Raw genomic sequence first — 20,159 nt, forward strand, 5'->3', positions numbered from 1 at the left:
GCCTCCATATAGTATAGTGCACCAGATAGTCCTCAATATAGTATAATGCACTCCCCATAGGACTCCATATAGTATAATGCACTCCCCATAGGACTCCATATAGTATAATGCACTCCCCATAGGATTACTCTATATTGTATAATGCACCCCATAGGCAGACTCTGTAGTATAAGACAGACTCTATAGCATAAGGCAGCACCCCATAGGCAGACTCTATAACATAAGACAGCACCCTATAGGCAGACTCTATATTACATAATGCACCCCATAGGCAGACTCAGCAACTCAGCAGTATAAGGCAGCCCCATAGGAAAACCCTGTAGTATAAGACAGCACCCCATAGGCAAACTCTGTAGTATAAGACAGTACCACATAGGCAGACTCTGTAGTATAAGACAGCCCCCATAGGCAGACTCTATAGCATAAGGCAGCCCCCATAGGCAGACCCTGTAGTATAAGACAGCACCCCATAGGCAGACTCTGTAGTGTAAGGCAGCACCCCATAGGCAAACTCTGTAGTATAATGCAGCACCCCCATAGGCAGACCCTCTAGTATAAGACAGCACCCCATAGGCAGACCCTGTAGTATAAGGCAGCACCCCCATAGGCAGACCCTGTAGTATAATTTAACACTCCCATAGGCAGACCCTGTAGTATAAGGCAGCACCACCATAGGGGCAGACCCTGTAATATAAGGCAGCACCCCCATAGGTGCAATCCTGTTGTGAATTCCGTCTGGGCTCCCTCTGGTGGCCTTTAGCGATACTGCGGGTCTGGAGCTGGGCTCACCTGCCTCATTTCCTGCTATGCTGGTTCCTATTTAACTCCACCTGGACCTTTATTTGTTGCCTGCTGTCGTTGTATTCAGTACTGGTTTTGCCCTCTCCTGGATTTTCCTGGTGACCTGTCTATTTCTGAGAAGCTAAGTCTTGCTAGTTCTTTTTGTTCATTGTTTCCTTGAAAATGTTTCTCAGTATATGATGTGTTCTGTCCAGCTTGCTTATATGTGATTTTTTGCCTGCTGGTAGCTCTGGGGTGCAGAGTGCGCCCCTCACATCGTGAGTCGGTGTGGGGGTTCTTGTACTTTCTGCGTGGATAGTTTTTGATAGTTTTTGTACCGACCGCACAGATCCCTGCTATCTTCTGTCTATTTAGTGTTAGCGGGCCTCATTTGCTTAAACCTGTTTTCATTCCTACGTTTGTATTTTCCCCTTAACTCACCGTTATTATTTGTGGGGGGCTGTCTAAAACTTTGGGGTTGTTTCTCTGAGGCAAGTGAGGCTTTGCTTTCTCTCTAGGGGTAGCCAGTTCCTCAGGCTGTGATGAGGCGTCTAGGTTTTTAGGTAACGCTCCACGGCTGCCTTTAGTGTGTGTGGATAGGTTCAGGATTGCGGTCGGTATAGTTCCCACATCCCCGGAGCTTGTCCTATTATTCAGGTTTACCTATCAGGTTAGTTTGGTGATCCTACCACCGGATCATAACACAAACCCTGTAGTGTAAGGCAGCACCCCCATAGGCTGACCCTGTAGTATAAGGCAGCACCCCATAGGCAGACCCTGTAGTATAAGGCAACACCCCCATAGGCAGGCTCTGTAGTATAAGGCAGCACACCCCCCACAGGCAGACTATGTAGTATAAGGCAGCACCCCCAAAGGCAGACTCTGTAGTATAAGGCAGCACCCCACCCACAGGCAGACTCTGTAGTATAAGGCAGCACCCCCCCACAGGCAGACTCTGTAGTGTAAGGCAGCACCCCCCTCCCACAGGCAGACTCTGTAGTATAGGGCAGCACCCATCACAGGCAGGCTCTGTAGTATAAGGCAGCACCCCCCACAGGCAGACTCTGTAGTATAAGGCAGCACCCCTCACAGGCAGGCTCTGTAGTATAAGGCAGCACCGCCCCACAGGCAGACTCTCTAGTATAAGGCAGCACCCCCCACAGGCAGACTCTGTAGTATAAGGCAGCACCGCTCCACAGGCAGACTCTGTAGTATAAGGCAGCCCCATAAAGAAAAACAATAAATAAATACTCACCTTTCTTCTTCCTGGTTCCTGAACTACTCCCTGCTCCCACTCACCTCCGGACCACGGGCGCTGGGCAGTGACATCATCGCGCCCCCTATCAGTATCGGCGTAGCGCTCCTTCCCTCATCAATGCGGTCAGCTGCATCAAATAAATGCTGATACAGCTAACCCTGTGATGATAGGCGGGGGGCCCACTGCTTGCACTGCCCCCTGCCTGCTCAGGGGTCCATAGCGGCCAGCAGTAGAGCAGGGAGATCGATTCTCCCTGCTCTGCCACAGGATGTAACTGTATCGGCGCGCTGTGCACGCCAATACAGTTACAGTAGCATAGCTCTGGGTGGGCCCCCTCAGAGCACGGGGCCCGGGGTGATGGCCCCCTCTGCCCCCTGGTAGCTACACTACTGTTATTGAGGTTTGCCCAGTTTCAAAGACTGTACTAAAATTCCACAGCTTGCTAGTTCCCCTGTAAATTTGATTGAAGTATATATGAGGAATTTTACCTGAACTTTAGGGGTTAACTGCCCATGTGGGACTGTTCAAGTGTGGCAGGTATGATGTGTCCCATCACCCTGTAACGTGTTTCGCCTCTCTTGCTTCTTCCTGGTGGCATGATTTTATCTTTATTTTAATTTATTCTTTCAATAAACTTTTAAGTTTTTATCATGTCATAGATCTCTTCTTTTTTTTGGCATTATATAGTATCAAAGATTCAATTGGTGCATCATAGGGCAGCACGGTGACTCAGTGGATAGCACAGCAGCCTTGCAGCACTGGGGTCCTGGGTTCAAATCCCACCAAGGACAACGTCTACAAAGAGTTTGTATGTTCTCCCTGTGTGGGATTCCCCCGGGTTCTCCAGTTTCCTCCCACACTCCAAAGACATACTGATAGGGAATGTAAATTGTGAGCCCCAATGGGGACAGTGATGATAACTTCTGTAAAGTGCTGTAGAATTAATGGCGCCATAAAAGCAAAAGCATAATAATAATCATATAATTTGTTGTAAGGTCATGGGTAATCCAATCTTAGTAAATGATGGCATACTGCTAGGCTGTACCGTCACTTAATGATCACTGGTGACCAGACTCCCACTCATCCAGAGAATAAAGGGATAATAGCTGGTGTTACATCAAAATGTGACCTATTGTTTAAATCAGACTTTTATTTTTTTTAACATTTTTGACAATGTTTTTTTCTTTATTTTTTACATGTCACAATGGAAAAATAAAAAAATAGTAATCTTGCAATTTTTACACTGGCCACTAGGGCTTTTTTTACTCAATCTTCCTGTTGTTTAAGGAAATAACACTTGTACATAGCCACAGTGGTCGGATCCTGACCCTATATTTTGTATTGACACATTTACTGAGCACGTGCAAAGATCATTATGAAGGGAGGGAGTGCAGGTGAAGTAGTGACATTGCATATTGTGGTTGGTCAATCCTGTTTTATCAACTGTGTATGGAAACATTATCTGTCATTGTAAGGGCCTGTGCACACATTGCAGAGTTGTAGAGTTTTTATCACTTTTTATCTGCACAGATTTGTCAGAAAATCTGCAGGGTTTCCTGATACAAGCAAAATGAATGAGAATGAATGAGAATCCTCAAGTCTCATGCACACGTTGCTCATTTTTTACTTGCAGTTTTGGTGGAGATTTAAATCGGGAGCATGTCAGTTCTTTCAGCACTTTTGCTACAGATTTCGCTCATATTAATGAGCGAGGAAAAATCTGCACCAAAACGCACGTGAAAAACTCCACAAAAATACAAGTATTCTAAGTTGCGTTTTTCCTGCCAAGAGATGCAGAAATGATACAGAAATTTCTGCACCAAATACTTAATGTGTGCACATACCCTAATGATGTCTCTGCTGATAGACAGCCTTCTGAAAACTCTTCCTGGAAGAACAGAAAGTATGATCTTAAAAAGCCCCAGTGGCCAGTGTGACATTTGCAAGATTACTATTTTTTTTAATTAAATATATAAAAATACCAAATAAAAATATATATATATACTGCTCTGGTAAAAATTAAGAGACCACTGCAAAATGTTCAGTTTGTCTCATTTTTCTCTTTATAGGTACAGTACAGACCAAAAGTACGGACACACCTTCTCATTTAAAGATTTTTCTGTAAGGTGGCTACTTTGAAGAACCTAGAATATAAGACATAATTTCAGTTGTTTCACACTTTTTTGTTAAGTATATAATTCCACATGTGTTAATTCATAGTTTTGATGCCTTCAGTGTGAATGTACAATTTTCATAGTCATGAAAATACAGAAAAATCTGTAAATGAGAAGGTGTGTCCAAACTTTTGGTCTGTACTGTATATTTTTGAGTAAAATGTAAACTGTTCTTTTATTCTATAAACTACTGACAACATGTCTCCAAAGTTCCAAGCAATAAATTTTCTATTTATTTTCTGAAAAAGAGAAATGGTCAAAATAACAAACAAATGCATTGCTTGCAGACCTCAAATAATGCCAAAAAAATAAGTTCATAATCATTTAGAAACAACAATACTAATGTTTTAACTCAGGAAGAGTTCAGAAATCAATATTTTGTGGAATAACCATGATTTTTAATCACAGCTTTCATGCGTCTTGGCATGCTTTCCACCAGTCTTTCACGCTGCTTTTGGGTGACCTTATGCCACTCCTGGTACAAAAATGTAAGCATTTCTTCTTTGTTTGATGGCTTGTGACTATCCATCATCCTCTTGATTACATTCCAAAGGTTTTCAGTGGGGTTCAGGTCTGGAGATTGGGCTGGCCGTGAAAGAGATTTGATGTGGTGGTCCTTCATCCACACCTTGATTGACCTAGCTGTGTGGCATGGCGCATTGTCCTGCTGGAAAACCAGACCTCAGAGTTGGGGAACATTGCCTGAGCAGAAGGAATCAACTGTTTTTCCAGGATAACCTGTATGCGGCTTGATTCATGTGTCATTTGCAAAGATTAACCTGCCCAAATCCAGCCTTGCTGAAGCATCCCTAGATCATCACCGATCCTCCACCAAATTTCACACTGGGTGCAAGACACTGACTTCTACGCCTCTCCAGGTCTCTGTCTAACCTGTAGATGTCCAGGTGTTAATGTATTTATCATATGCATTAATGTTTTTGCACTTTTTATCATATCGGTTTTTTTTTGCAGTATATGGCCAGGCCTCTTTTTGTTGGCTTGGTTTAGTGGGGTGTCTGTCCCTGTGTGCTGCATACTATAGTGCTGAAACCGGGTAGAAGAGAAAGGCAGCACTCACCGGGCATCCGAGTCAAAGAGCTTTATTTCACACACATTAAAACATCTTCACGGCCGGGGGTGTGCTGTGACAGAGAGTGCAGCGGGCCTGACGATGGCCGTTTCGTGCCTGCTGGGCGCTTCAGTAAGTGAGTGTCAGGAACGCCAGAGGATGTAGACGGTCGGAGTGTAACTCCTCCCCTCACTTCCACCCTTAGTCGAAGTCAGGCGTTCCTGACACTCACTTACTGACCCGTGGAAGCGCCCAGCAGGCGCGAAACGGCCGTCATCAGGCCCGCTGCACTCTCTGTCACAGCACACCCCCGGCCGTGAAGATGTTTTAATGTGTGTGAAATAAAGCTCTTTGACTCGGATGCCCGGTGAGTGCTGCCTTTCTCTTCTACCCGGTTTCAGCACTATAGTATGCAGTATATATATAGTATGGTTTAGTGGGGTGTCTGTCCCTGTGTGCTGCATACTATAGTGCTGAAACCGGGTAGAAGAGAAAGGCAGCACTCACCGGGCATCCGAGTCAAAGAGCTTTATTTTACACACATTAAAACATCTTCACGGCCGGGGGTGTGCTGTGACAGAGAGTGCAGCGGGCCTGACGATGGCCGTTTCGTGCCTGCTGGGCGCTTCAGTAAGTGAGTGTCAGGAACGCCAGAGGATGTAGACGGTCGGAGTGTAACTCCTCCCCTCACTTCCACCCTTAGTCGAAGTCAGGCGTTCCTGACACTCACTTACTGACCCGTGGAAGCGCCCAGCAGGCGCGAAACGGCCGTCATCAGGCCCGCTGCACTCTCTGTCACAGCACACCCCCGGCCGTGAAGATGTTTTAATGTGTGTGAAATAAAGCTCTTTGACTCGGATGCCCGGTGAGTGCTGCCTTTCTCTTCTACCCGGTTTGGACATAATCACTAGTGAACTCGGCATAGCACCCAGGACCCGAGGGCTGACCTCCGTTGCAGGTGAGCAGTTTTTTCCACTTCATAGAGCAGGCCAGTGGTGCGGTCTAGCTGTTTTCTTCTATAAACACATACTATAGTGCTGGTCTGGTGGTGTGGGGGTGGCTGTTTTTATCAGTAGTTTGCACCTGTGCTGCCCCTTGCCTTTATCAGTGGAGGCCTGCTGCATCCTGCTAGGTGTGCATTTGCAATCGGACAGGGTTTTGGGAAGGCCGTATCTTATGGTATATGTACGTATCTATGTGTCTGAGGCCCTCACCTGCATGTCTTGCAGGGCGCATCGCAGAGCCTCCTTCTAAATTGTGTTTTCCTTTGTACATAGCACATAGGAGTCCCACTAACTAACACAATGTGTATGAGGCCATTCTTTATGTCTAATACAGGGTGTATCGGAGTCACTTCTAATTTTTGGCTGTTCTTGCATTGTCCGCGTAGACTTTGTGAGTCCCTCCTTCATAAATTAACAGGATATTCCTGACCACGTCACACACCACATGCTTAGATAAGGTATTAAAATGTTAAAAATTACATTTACTAGTAAATGTTTTTTTCACCATTGAAAGCAGTGAGAAAGTGCAAAAAGTTAGCAAAAATGCTACGTGTGAACATAGCCTAAAGGGGTGGAAGAGGCTTCTTTGCTCTCTTTTTTATTCAAGCTCACATACAAGTCATTATACAGGAAAGAATGTTTACTAAAATGTTTTCCTTTTCCTGTAAAATCCATATTTGCTTCAGTTTTGTATGTTTTATTGCCAGTCTGTAAATGTGGAGTAATGCTCTGACAACATTGTGCCCGGCAGTGACCTGAGAGCCACAGATGTGTCCAGGCATCTTCCCCATGCTGTTCCCATGCCATCTGAGCACTTTTTCCATCCATTTCAGCAATTTTAACGCCCCCCCCAGACCACATCAAAGGGTCTGCCAGAAAAATGCTCAAGATTCCATTTGACTTCCCCTATCCTCATTACTTGAGACGAGCACTGGAGCAGTACGACACGCTCGATAAGAGTAATGAGCACCCGAGCATTATAGCGCTCTCTCATCACTAGTTTTTATTCATCCTCAAAGGCTCACAGTTAATATAGCTAAAATATCGCACACAGATTGGTGAATAAAGAACACTGCTTTTTCTGCCATTGTTGTTGTATGTATATTATTATTATTATAATTAATATTATTATATATTTTGCTATATATTCTCCAAAGACATATTAATAAGTTGTGATTACATTGAGCCCAATAGGGACAGTGATAGATGTTACTGATGTTTGATGAATTAATGGCGTAATATAAGAGATAGATAGATGGATAGATAGATAGATAGATAGATAGATAGATAGATAGATAGATAGATAGATAGATAGATAGATAGATGATAGAGATAAATAGACAGATAATAGCTATATAGATGGATAATATATAGATAATAGATAGATACATAATAGATAGATAATATATAGATAATAGATCGACAGATAATAGATAGATATACAGTATAAATAAATAATATATAGATAATAGATTGATAGATAGATAGATGGCTAGATAGATAGAGAGATAATAGATAGATAGATAGATAGATAGATGGATAATAGATAGATAGATAGATAGATAGATAGATAGATAGATAGATAGATAATAGATGATAGATAATAAATAGATAGATGATAGATAGATAGATAGATAGATAGATAATAGATAGATAATATATAGATAATAGATCGACAGATAATAGATAGATATACAGTATAAATAAATAATATATAGATAATAGATTGATAGATAGATAGATGGCTAGATAGATAGAGAGATAATAGATAGATAGATAGATAGATAGATGATAGGTAGATAGATAGATGATAGATAGATAGATAGATAGATAGATAGATAATAGATCGACAGATAATAGATAGATATACAGTATAAATAAATAATATATAGATAATAGATTGATAGATAGATAGATGGCTAGATAGATAGAGAGATAATAGATAGATAGATAGATAGATAGATAGATGATAGGTAGATAGATAGATGATAGATAGATAGATAGATAGATAATAGATAGATAATATATAGATAATAGATCGACAGATAATAGATAGATATACAGTATAAATAAATAATATATAGATAATAGATTGATAGATAGATAGATGGCTAGATAGATAGAGAGATAATAGATAGATAGATAGATAGATAGATAGATGATAGGTAGATAGATAGATGATAGATAGATAGATAGATAGATAGATAGATAATAGATAGATGATAGATAATAGATAGATAGATGATAGATAATAGATAGATAGATAGATAATAGATAGATAGATAGATAGATAGATAGATAGATAGATAGATAGATAGATAGATGATAGATAAACTTGTTTTATGTATGCAACTGGGATACAACTACAAAGACTTTCTCCTTTGTCTAAAGCTTATTTTGAATATGAACTCCGGAGCTCCATAGGGAGCACTGATCATGGGGTAAGATGACATTATCAAAGTTAAGAAACAGGTCCAGTGAACCAGCCCTCAGGCAGACTGATTTCATTTAATTAGTCCCCTTTTCCCTATATTGTAGATACTCAGGTTGTCATTCTTTAAACAGTTTCTTAGCTCATTAATTAAGATGTGTGGTACATAGAGACAACTGATTAAAAATACCAATACTGTAATATTTTGGAAAAAATAGAGAGAAAAAACAAGAAACAAATAATTGTAAAGTTCAGAGAAGCCACTGTCCGAAAGATCATCTACAAGTGCAGAAGACTTTTAATAACCGCCAACTTGTCTATGTCAGGCCATCCTAGCAAAGTAGCTGAATAGCAGATGCATAATAAAAAAGCCCCTAAAAACCATATAATTTAAACATGGGACCCACGGGTAACTGTCCCTCCTATTGGCGCTTTAGTGCATGCATCAAATTTGATGTGGATGGGAGATGTGCCAGGAAGAAAGTTCAGGTTTGGTTACATGCCATGAAATGTAAAGTTTGCTTAAAACTCCTAAAGTAACAATTAATAGTCAAGGCAAAGGTACCTGATCACAGCAATAGAAGACAATCAAAAGTAGCATTTCATATAAATTCCCTTTGACGGTCAAAATGGGAGGAGGATGTAGGTCCCATCCATCTGTGGAACAGTGCAAAGAGATACTAGAATTAACACTCATTTTATCTTTATCGGAATCTCAGAGTGTACTCTGCCCCCCTGCCTGTGGAAGTACTGTACCAACAAGCCTCTGTGTGTACTCTGTACCCTTGCTTGTGGGAGTATTGTGCCAACAAGCCTCTGTGTGTACTCTGCCCCCCTGCCTGTGGGAGTACTGTGTCACAAAGTATCTGTGTGTCCTATGCACTCCTGCGTGTGGGAGTACTGTGAAAAAAGTATTCTGTAGCCATGTCTGTAGTAGTGGGCCTAAAAATTACTATGCTCTACCTCTGTGTCTGTACATTTTTGCTGTGCATAAAATAATAATTACACACTATCACTGTGTCTGTACAAATTGTGGCCAGACCTAAAAAATAATTATACTTTACCACTGTGTCCATAAGAGTCGTGATCAGGCCTAAAAAAATAATTATACTCAACCGCTGTGTCTGTACGAGTTGTTGCTGGACAGAAAAAATAATTATATTCTACCGCTGTGTCTGTATGAGTTGTGACCAGGCCTAAAAAATAATTATTATCTGCCGCTGTGTCTGTATGAGTTGTAGCTGTGCCTGAAAAAAAAAATTATATTCTACTGCTGTGTCTGTACGAGTTGTGGCCAGGCCTACAAAAATAATTATACTCTGCTGCTGTGTCTGTACAAGTTGTGGCCGTACCTTAAAAATACTTTACTGCTGTGTCTGTATGAGTTGCAACCAGGCCTAAAAATAATTATATTCTGCCGCTCTGTTAGTACAAGTTGTGGCCTGGTCTAAAACAATAATTGTACTCTACCGCTGTGTCTGTACGAGTTGTGGCTGAGCCTTAAAAATAATTATGCTTTACCGCTTGTCTGCATGAGTTGTGGCCATGTCACAACACAGCTGTTGGGTGCCCCAGGACCCAGGCTCCTTCTCTGTCCCTAACACTAGGGGGCGTTCTAGCTTGCCCTATTCCCTGGGATACTTCCACTCTTGCCTCATCTCCTTAGTTAGCCCTCAGTCTATTCTCTTTCCCCACCCAGGGAAGATGGTGCATTACTGTGCACCGTAGTACACCAATCCGAAAAACAAGGCAACATAAACAAGGGTTAACAGAACTCCAGGCATACAAAAATTTCACTCACATGTAACATAGGAATATACCGGGGCGTGAAGGTAGGGGAATAAACCAAAATAGAGAAGGATAAGGAATTACCACGCATAGAAACCAAGCAACAGTCATTAATAACTCCTCCAGATTTCCTTCTCATATGTGCTCCTCTCCCACTGTAAGCCATGCAGTAAATACTAGCTCTGACAAGGATTAGTAACAGAGCCCAGATTATAAAGGGAAAAGGAGTGGCTAACCGAGCACAGCTGCGAGTACAGGGATTTCCAACATGGTCAATTAACCTCTGTTCTGCCAGAAGAAATAAACACATTTGAAATGAAGTAAATGTGCTTTTTCTCAGCGCTGGAGTAGGATCAATCAGTCACTGAGGTCTTCTGGCTCCACACTGTTGCGGTAGCCCAGTGACAGGCTGCGCCTAAGAAAATAATTATACTCTGCCGCTGTGTCTGTGCAAGTTGTGGATGGGTATAAAAAAAATTATACTTTACTGCTGTGTGTGTATGAATTGTGGCGGGACCTAAAAATAATTATACTCTACCGCTGTATCTGTTTGACTTGTGGCCGGGCCTAAAAAACAATTAGATCCTGCTGCTGTATCTGTACAAGTTGTGGCTGGACCTAAAAAATACTAATACTCTACCGCTGTATCTGTATAAGTTGCGGCCTGGCCTAAAAATTAATTATATTCTGCTGCTGAGTCTGTATGAGTTGTGGCTGGGCCTAAAAAATAATTATACTCTACCACTTTGTCTGTATAAGTTGTGGCAGGGCCTAAAGAAATAATTAAACTCTATCGCTGTTTCTGTACGATTTGCGGCTGTGCTTAAAAAAATAATTGTACTCTGCCGCTGTGTCTGTACATGTGGCCGTGCCTAAAAAAAATTATATTGTACCGCTGTGTCTGTACGAGTTGTGACCTGGTCTTAATAAATAATTATACTCTGCTGCTGAGTCTCTACAAGTTGTGGCCGGGCCTAAAGAAATATCTAAATTCTATCGCTGTATCTGTACGATTTGCGGCTGTGGTTAAAAAAATAATTATACTCTACAGCTGTTGTGGCCGGACCTAAAAAATAATAATACTATGCCGCTGTGTTAGTACAAGTTGCAGCCGGACCTAAAAAATAATTATACTCTATCGCTGTGCCTCTATGGGTTGTGGCCAGACCTAAAAAATAATTATACTCTATCGCTGTGCCTCTATGGGTTGTGGCCAGACCTAAAAAATAATTATACTCTATCGCTGTGCCTCTATGGGTTGTGGCCAGACCTAAAAAATAATTATACTCTATCGCTGTGCCTCTATGGGTTGTGGCCAGACCTAAAAATTATACTCTACCGCTGTGACTGTACGAGTTGTGTCTGCCTGTCCAGACCTAAAAAATACTAATACTATACTGCTTTGTCTGTACGAGCTGTGGCCGGATGTAAATAAATAATTATACTCTGCCACTGTGTCTGTATGAGTTTTGGCCAGGTCTAAAAAATAATTATACTCTACCGGTCTGTCTGTACACGTTGTAACCGGGTCTAAAAAATAATTATACTCTGCCAATCTGTCTGTACGAGTTTGGGGTGTGTATAAGAAAATAATGATACTTTACTGCTGTCTTTGTATGAATTGTGGCGGGGCCTAAAAAATAATCATATTCTGCCGCTGTGCCTAAATGAGTTGCGGCTGAGCCTAAAAAATAATTACCGGTATACTATGTCACTTTGTCCGTACGAGTTGGAAGCACTCCGTGTACCTAAGGTATATAAAATCCCTACAAACCCACCCGGTAGACAAATTGTTTAGGTCTGTGAGAGCCTAAGTAAACCGGTTTGCAGTTTTCTTGATTACTACTTGAAACGTTGTGTTACTGAGTTACCCTCTTATATAAAAGATTCAGAGCATGTCCGACAAAGATTTAACGCTACTGTCTTTGAATCAGACATGTTTTTAATAACTGGAAATGTCGAATCTCTATACACATGCATTGATTTTTGTCATGGCATGTTGACAGACAAATTTTTCTTGTTAAATAAGGGGATGGATAAAGATCTTTTGAAGCTTCTCTTGGATTTGTTGGAATTTACACTTACCCATAATTATTTTACATTCAAGGATTTCTTTTATCGTCAACAAGGCGTGGCAATGGGGGCAACTTGTGTGTCCTCAGAGACCAACCGCTTTATGGTCTATGGGAACATGATCATATGCTATCCTATGTATCTGATGTACATGGACCATCTGTGATTAGCTGCTTGCATTTTATAGATGACGTTCTCTTTATTTGACAGGAAATAAAATGGAATTTGGCACATTTTTGACATATTTGAATATTAATGATTGGAATGTCAAACTGACTTTCAAAATTACAAAAAAAAAATTTCAAAAAGAGAAAAATGAGTTTCTTAATTTGCGGATCATAATTGACCCATCAGGAGGTATTCATAGTACCATATACCACAAAACATCTAGCACAATTTCAGTTCGTTATGCAAAATCTGCAAATTCAGGGCATACTATTTGAGCAATCTCTAAGGGACAGTTTATTAGAGCCAGGAGAATTTGTGTTTCCAATGAAGATTTTGAGATCCAGGATAAGGATTTGACGCTTAAGTTTTTATGTCATGGTTACAACTTGAATTATATAAATCGGAGTTATCAACAAGCTAAAAATATGGATCGTAGCATACTTCTGAATAAAACTACAAAAAAAGAAGATTTTCAGTTGTGATTACCAACTATAATGGCAGATGGAGAGAAATGACTACAATTTTCAACCAGTTCTGACCAATATTGAAGCAAGACCCTGAGCTCTCTAAACTCATTGAAGATTGACCCCATATCAAGGCAAGGAAAAGTAAAACCATAGTTGTAACCATAACACACATTCATTATGTTCTGCCTAGATCTACTTTTATTTTCAATTCAAAATATGAATTTAAAATCATGAATTTACTATTTAACATTGGATTATTTATATTTTTGCAAATACTCTAAGTAGTTTCTTAGTTATATAATTTTTTTTCTGGTTGAGTAGTGTCTTGAATTAATTGCACTTATTTATGTGGTTATATTTTGGGATATATTCCTTCTATTCATGGTTTAAAGTGAATTGCACAGAACTTTTTGGTACTTTTGGCTGACTAGACATCTATGCCAGCTGCACCCAGCTATTGTTCAACTCTGTTTGCCATTCACTTAATTTTGGGGCCTCTGCACATAAAAAAAAACCAGTGTTAGCTATATTATTATTATTTATTCTTGTAGCGCCATTTAGTCCATGGCGCTTTACAGTGGGTATGGAAAGTATTCAGACCCATTCATTTTTTCACATTATTGTACACTCTGAACCCCATCTTGACTGAAAAAAACAGAAATGTCGAAATTTTTGCAAATTTTATAAAAAAGCAAAACTGAAATATCACAGGGTCATAAGTAGTGTTGAGCATTCCGATACCGCAAGTATCGGGTATCGGCCGATACTTGCTGTATCGGAATTCCGATACCGAGTTCCGATATTTTTGTGGTATCGGAAATCGGAATCGGAAGTTCCCAGTGTATGGTTCCCAGGGTTTGGAGGAGAGGAGACTCTCCTTCAGGCCCTGGGATCCATATTCATGTGAGGAGTTTAGGACCTGCGATGACGTCGCGGCTTGTGATTGGTCGCGTGAGCGGTCACATGAGCGGCACGCGACCAATCACAAGCCGCGACGTCATCGAGGGTCCTAAACTCCTCATTCTTAGGAACGGAGGCTGCCGGTTACAATCGGTAAGGTCCAGGGGCCGCCGGACGGGTGAGTATATACATATTTTTTATTTTAATTCTTTATTTTTTACATGAATATGGATCCCAGGGCCTGAAGGAGAGTTTCCTCTCCTTCAGACCCTGGGAACCATCCAGGATAGCTTCCGATACTTGTGTCCCATTGACTTGTATTGGTATCTGGTATCGGTATCGGCGATATCCGATATTTTTCGGGTATCGGCCGATACTATCCGATACCGATACTTTCAAGTATCGGAAGGTATCGCTCAACACTAGTCATAAGTATTCAGACCCTTGGCTCAGACACTCATATTTAAGTCACATGCTGTCCATTTCCTTGTGATCCTCCTTGAGATGGTTCTACTCCTTCATTGGAGGCCAGCTGTGTTTAATTAAACTGATAGGACTTGATTTGGAAAGGCACATACCTGTCTATATAAGACCTCACAGCTCACAGTGCATGTCAGACCAAATGGGAATCGTGAGACCAAAGGAACTGGGCAAGGAGCTCAGAGACAGAATGGTGGCAAGGCACAGATCTGGCCAAGTTTACAACAGAATTTCTGCAGTACTCAAGGTTCCTAAGAGCACAGTGGCCTCCATAATCCTTCAATGGAAGAAGTTTGGGACCACCAGAAGTCTTCCTAGACCTGGCAATCCAGCCAAACTGAGCAATCATGGGAGATGAGCTTTGGTGAGGGAGGTAAAGGAGAACCCCAAGATCACTGTGGCTGAGCTCCAGAGATGAAGAATGGAGATGGGAGAAAGTTCCACAAAGTCAACTATCACTGCAGCCCTCCACCAGTCGGGCCTTGATGGCAGAGTAGCACTTTCCTCAGTGCAACACATATGAAAGCCTGCATAAGGTTTCCTAAAAAACACATGAAGGACTCCCAGACTATGAAAAAAAAGATTCCCTGGTCTGATGAGATAAAGATAGACCTTTTTGATGATAATTCTAAGTGGTATGAGTGGAGGAAACCAAGCATTGCTCATCACCTGCCCAATACAATCCCAACAGTGAAACATGGCGGTGGCAGCATCATTCTATGGGGGAGTTTTTCAACTACACGGACATGATAACTGGTTGTCATTGAAGAAAACATGAATGCGGCCAAGTATAGAGATATCCTGGATGAAAACCTCTTCCAGAGTGCTCTGGACCTCAGACTTGGCCGAAGGTTCACCTTCCAACAAGACAATGACACACACACAGCACACAGCTAAAATAACAAAGGAGTGACTTCAGAACAACTCTGTGACCATTCTTGACTGGCCCAACTAGAGCCCTGACCTAAACCCAATTGAGCATCTCTGGAGAGACCTGAAAATGGCTGTCCACCAACGTTCACCATCCAACCTGACGGAACTGGAGAGGATCTGCAAGGAAGAATGGCAGAGGATCCCCAAATCCAAGTGTAAATAACTTGTTGCATCATTCCCTAGAAGACGCATGGCTGTACTAGCTCAAAATTGTGATTCTACTCAATACTGAGCAAAGGGCCTGAATACTTATGACCATATGATATTTCAGTTTTTCTTTTTTAATAAATTTGCACAAATTTCTACATTTCTGTTTTTTTTCAGTCAAGATGGGGTGCAGAGTGTACACTAATGAGAAAATAATGAACTTTTTGAATTTACCAAATGGCTGCAATGAAACAAAGAGTGAAATATTTAAAGGGGTCTGAATACTTTCCGTACCCACTGTACATGTGAAAAGGGTTTTACATAATAAAAAACAAGTACAATAATCTTAAACAATACAAGTCACAACTGGTACAGGAGGAGAGAGGACCCTTCCCATAAGAGCTCACAATCTACAAGGAATGGGTGAGGATACAGTATGTGAGGGTAGAACTGGTTGTGTAGCGGTTTGGTGGTTTCTGCGGGTTGTAGGCTTGTCGGAAGCGGTAAATCTTCAGGTTCCTTTTGAAGGTTTCCACGGTAGGTGAGAATCTGATATGTTGGGGTAGAGAGTTCCAGAGTAGGGGTTGCAGGAGGGGAGGAGGGGAGCAGGAGGTTGCAATAGTCAAGATGGGAGATGATGAGTACATGGACTAGGGTTTTTGCAGATTCTTGGTTAAGGAATGTACGGATCCGGGAAATATTTTTGAATTGATGTCGGCAGGAAGTGGAAAGGGCTTGGAAGGGCTTGGATATGTGGTTTGAAGGAAAGATCAGAGTCAAGCATTACTCCGAGGCAGTGAGCTTGTGGGACTGGGGACAGTGAGCAGCCATTTACTTTCATGGGTAGGTCTGTTGAGGGAGTCGAGTGAGATGGGGGAAAGATGATGCATTCTGTTTTGTCCATATTAAGTTTTAGAAATCTAGTGGAGAAGAAGGATGAAATAGCGGAGAGACATTTTGGAATTTTGGTTAGTAGGGAGGTGATATCTGGTCCAGAGAGGAGATCTGTTTGTCATCAGCATAGAGGTGATACTGCAAGCCATGAGATTCTATGAGCTGTCCCAGGCCGAAGGTGTAGATGGAGAAGAACATGGGCCCTAGGACTGAACCTTGTGGGACTCTGACAGATAGGGGGTGAGGTAAGGAGGTGGTGTGCAAGTGGGAGACACTGAATGTCTGGTCTGTTAGGTATGACAATATCCAGGATAGGGCCAAGTCTGTGATGCCAAGAGATGAGAGGATCTGTAGTAATAGGGAGTGGTCCACTGTGTCAAAGGCAGAGGACAAGTCCAGGAGGAGGAGGACAGAGTATTGTTGCTTGGCTTTGGCAGTTAGTAGGTCATTGGTGACTTTAGTTAGGGCAGATTCAGTGTAGTGATGCATTCGGAAGCCAGATTGTAAGCGGTCAAAGAAGGAGCAGGAAGAGAGGTGGGAGGACAGTTCAATATGAACATCTTGTTTCAGTAGTTTTTAGGCATAGAGGAGAAGTGATATGGGGTGATAGCTAGATACAGAGGATGAGTCAAAAGAAGGCTCTTGGAGGATGGGTGTGATTGAGGCATGTTTGAAGAATGATGGGAAAGCACCAGTTGTTAGTGATAGGTTGAAGTGAAGGGTTAGGGTTGGGATGAATACTGTGGTGAGGTTTGGGATGAAGTGGGATGGGACCAGGTCAAGTGCACAGGTGTTGAGATGTGATCTTGAGAGTGGGGCGGAAAGTTGATCTTCTGTGATGGTGGAGAAGTTGGTTTTGGGGGAGGAGGGCTGAGTAGTTAGGAAGAGGGGATGTGGGGGATGTAGGCCAAAGCTTTCTCTGATGTTATCAATCTTCTGTTTGAAGAATGAGGCAAAGTCTGCAGCTGAAATGAGTGGAGAGGGATGAGGTGCTGGGGACGGATGAGAGAATTGAAATTGTTTAATAGCTGTTCAGGGTTGTAAGACAGGGAGGACATGAGAAATGAGAAGTAGGTTGGTTTAGCTGTGGCGAGTGTGGCCTTGAAAGTAGTGAGGGACTGTTTGAATGTGATGAATTGCTCGTTGGAGTGTGATCTTTTCCATCTCTGCACAGCAACTCTCCTAGCCCATCTTTGGTATGTGTGACAGAGGCAACCTATTCGAGAGCTGCAGCTAATGTGATGTTATATAAAGCGGCAGCGGCATCCGCATTGTGTAAGAAACTTATGTCTGTAAGAGAAAGAAGAGATTCAGAGAGTGAGTGTAGATCAAGGTCTTTAAGATTTCTGCAAGGATGTGCAAATTTGTGGGGTAGGGATTGTGGACCTGGAGAGGAGAAGGAAAAGAATGTAAGTATGTTGTCGTCAGAAAGAGGTAGAGGTAAGTTAGAGAGGTTAGATAGGAAGCAGAGGCAGGCGAACATGAGGTCGTGTGTGGCCATCTTTGCGAGAAATAGAAGTTTACTGACAGCTGAGATGGAAGTGTCAATGGGAATGTTGAAGTCACCCATAATGATAGTGGGGATGTCAGCAGAGATGAAATGAAGTGGCCAGGTGGTGAGGTTCCACCTACCTGCTTGTTCCACCTACACTGTCACGTCCACTTGACCCTACTCCACCTTCTCCACTTGGACCTCCACCTCTTGGGTCTACATTGTTATTTTTTGCTTGATTAATTCTATGTTTTTTCATATATATGTAGTGATTTAGAGATAATTTACCATAAATAAATTAAATCAATTTGTGTGTAAGCCCACTGACCACTTAATACAGTAATTTCTTAGTATTTTGTTGCAATTTTCTCATCTTTATCTTTTATATAAAGCTTGATCTCAAATGAAGATGAAATATTGGTATATCCATATAAGTAAAAAAAAGCTGACTTGTGTCCTTGACTTTTTTTACATGATTGTATATGACATTCATGATGTATTACTTTGTGTGTATCCACATGCCGCGTCTCAACCTTTGGTCATACATTGAGCATTTGGTCGATAAGTCTACTCTGGAGGCTTCTTGTGACTACACAGGTTTGTATGTACATGTATGAGAACAGTAGCTTTACCGCCGTCACTCGTGGGACGCTGGCGGTGTCATATTTGTTGGAGAGGTTTATGTATAAAAAGAAGAGAAATGAGTGGTGAGTATTACACAGCAATCTGTCATTGATAGACTAAAAGTCTGTGTAATTGTTGCTTCATTTTTCATCCTCGACCGTTTTTCATTCTGCATCCCTGCCCCCGGGGGACAATTGTCATTACAAGGAAGGGATGATTGGACCTGACAAGCTTCTTCTACTGGGACTATAACTAACAAGAGAGAACCTTCAATTACTCAATGACATAATGTTTGCATTTTAAATCCCGAGTCTTAGTCATTTTTCACGGCCATGTATACTGAAATGAAGTGTTGAAAACTCGACCTTGTTATTTTTGCAAAAGAATCTAACTGGGCTAATATATGTTTACCAGCTAATATGATTTTATCATTCTTCTGGTGGAGAACATTAGTTTACATTGCAGTAATCTCAACTACGTGTAGAAAAATGCCGAGCGAATACTTTACATAGCTGAGAAATAGGAGGATTCTTCCAATGAATTCTTCATCTAGATGTTATTTTCTTACTCACGTACTTGGGCTGTGAATCAGAGCGGGGGGGAATAATGCCGGAGATGACAGTACATGTAGCTCCAGGCCCCAATGTCAAATACAGTAGGCACGCCTGGTATTACATTTAGATTATAGACTCATTGTAAAGAGGTGCCAATGCTTAACTCTTTCGCTCCAAGGAACTTTTTTTTATCTTGAACATTTTTCACTTCTGGTAGCCAGAACAATGTATGACACGTAAAAATGAAATATATATGACAAAATAAAAAAATTACACCAGAATGCAATTTCTAAGTATTCTCTTAAAGTAGATACTCACCACATTATTGTCAAACTGCACTTTGACGTTTATACGGTATACACACAGGAATCAACATGAAATTTTGGGTCAAAGTCTCATTTCACATTAAAAAAAGTATAAAAAATGATAATAACAATTAAATGTGTTGACCAGTCAGAAAGTGAAGTATAAAACTAGAGTTGAGCAATTTTTTCAATATTCGGCTCGGATTACAATCGCCGATGAATATTGTTTTTGCAATATTCCAACGTCATTGGAATCAATGGGAGCAGAAATGAGCAAATATGTGCGTAAATGATCGTCAAACATAAATTCGGCACAAATAGGGCACCAATATGGCAAATTGGGATTCGGAGATCGTTTCCGAACATATTTGCTCATCTCTATTTAAATTACCCCCAAAATATTGGCTTCTGCGTACTTCATACTTCACACTTATCTCTATCATGCACAAGACTTCATAAAATCTCCAGAACAGGAGAGACCCCCCTAAAAAAGTAACAATTCATAAAATACAGTGATTAGATATCGAGTCCCAGACCCTATACAGTATGATACCTGAAAGCAGGCAATGTAATGAATGCATTTTGTCTTGATGGACTGTTAAAAGCTATTTTTTCCAT

The sequence above is a fragment of the Ranitomeya variabilis genome, chromosome 1, assembly GCF_051348905.1.
Source record: "Ranitomeya variabilis isolate aRanVar5 chromosome 1, aRanVar5.hap1, whole genome shotgun sequence".
Classification (NCBI taxonomy): Eukaryota; Metazoa; Chordata; class Amphibia; order Anura; family Dendrobatidae; genus Ranitomeya; species Ranitomeya variabilis.